The sequence below is a fragment of the Chiloscyllium plagiosum genome, chromosome 5 (genome assembly GCF_004010195.1).
Source record: "Chiloscyllium plagiosum isolate BGI_BamShark_2017 chromosome 5, ASM401019v2, whole genome shotgun sequence".
Taxonomy (NCBI): domain Eukaryota; kingdom Metazoa; phylum Chordata; class Chondrichthyes; order Orectolobiformes; family Hemiscylliidae; genus Chiloscyllium; species Chiloscyllium plagiosum.
Window position 1 is genome coordinate 117,530,795 of NC_057714.1, and position 1,355 is coordinate 117,532,149.

The 1,355-nt window shown below is 55.8% G+C and overlaps 1 protein-coding gene across 3 annotated transcripts in view; it reads left to right on the forward strand.

Annotated features, from left to right (window-relative positions):
* Nucleotides 1-972: 972 nt before the first annotated feature.
* LOC122550180 (leucine-rich repeat-containing protein 14-like) overlaps nucleotides 973-1,355 on the forward strand; it is a 15,406-nt gene continuing 15,023 nt past the window's right edge. The window contains exon 1 of one of the 3 annotated variants that reach the window (XM_043690885.1): nucleotides 973-1,133. The gene's annotated coding sequence lies outside the window, so the exon portion shown is untranslated. Of the gene's footprint in view, nucleotides 1,139-1,355 lie in introns of all 3 variants that reach the window. The other 2 variants (XM_043690884.1, XM_043690886.1) reach the window with 2 other exon arrangements.

The window sequence follows — 1,355 nt, forward strand, 5'->3', positions numbered from 1 at the left end:
TACCATTAAGTGTATAAGTGCTAAGATTTGCTTTCCCAAATGCAGGACCTCACATTAAAAAAAGGTTTTGTGACTTACACATGAAAGAAGTGAAACTATCATGGTATTCGATCAGATGAAAGACTCAACAGACAATCAAGGTATTTTTCAATGTATAATTTCAGTTACATCACAGTGTAAATTCTTGCTATAAATTCTGTGCCCTATAATTGTGTCCTCCACAATCACCCGATGAAGGAGCGTCGCTCCGAAAGCTTGTGTGTTTCCAATTAAACCTGTTGGACTATAACCTGGTGTTGTGTGATTTTTAACTTTGTACACCCGCCCGAAACGTCGATTCTCCTGTTCCCTGGATGCTGCCTGACCTGCTGCGCTTTTCCAGCAACACATTTTCAGCTTGTGTGATTTTTAACTTTGTACACCCCAGTCCAATACCAGCAGCTCCAAATCATGATTATATTGAGTGGCAGGATAGACTTGATGGGCTGAGTGGCCTTACTCCTTTTCTATGCAAGCCCATCTGTATTCTAAACTTGTCTTTGTCCCATCATAGACAAGAGTCACCACAGTGTAGGATATAATTTTGCTGCTAGCTCCCAGTGAACAGCTAACCTTTGCCCTGCAGTTATCAGCAGCCATTCATTTGGAGAGCTCACTGTGAGTGACCTCCGACCTTCAGGTGGCGCTGTGACCGAGCCCACAATTCAGCGCCGGGCCGGTGGAGGGCGCACCCACGCACTTGCGGCTGCGCGGGTGCTCTCACGCCATTCACCAAACTAGGCTCCGCCCTTACGTCACACCCCGCCCATTTACGGACGACGCCCTCGGCACTAGCCCCGCCCTCTCCAAATTCCCGGCCCTTGCACCAGATCGCGTCCCATACCTTACCCAGACCACGCCTCCTCCATGGAAGACGGTCATCTTTCACTCCGCCCCTTCCCGCTGTGCCCCGCCCACCGCTCCTCACTTCCGACCCCGCCCCGTGTTGACGTCATAATGTGGCGAGCAGGACGGGAAGGCGGTGCTGGTGCGCAGGCGCGGCCCGCCAGTCCCGGTAACGGCCCCGTCTCCATGGAGTGTCACCCCGCCGTCCCGCAGCGCACACTCCCGTCTCATCCGCGGCCGGACAACAGGCAAGGTGTGGGCCCGACCCCGACCCGGGATCAACCTCCCGCCTCAGCTCACTCTCATGGAGGGGGGGGAGGGGAAGGGAGCTGTAGGCCCGGTCTCCTTTCCCCTGGGGGTGGGGGGTGCTGCAGGCCTGAGCTTCCCCTGGGGGTGGGGGTGCTGCAGGCCTGATCTTCCCCTGGGGGTGGGGGGGGCTGCAGGCCTGAGCTTCCCCTGGGGGTGGGGGG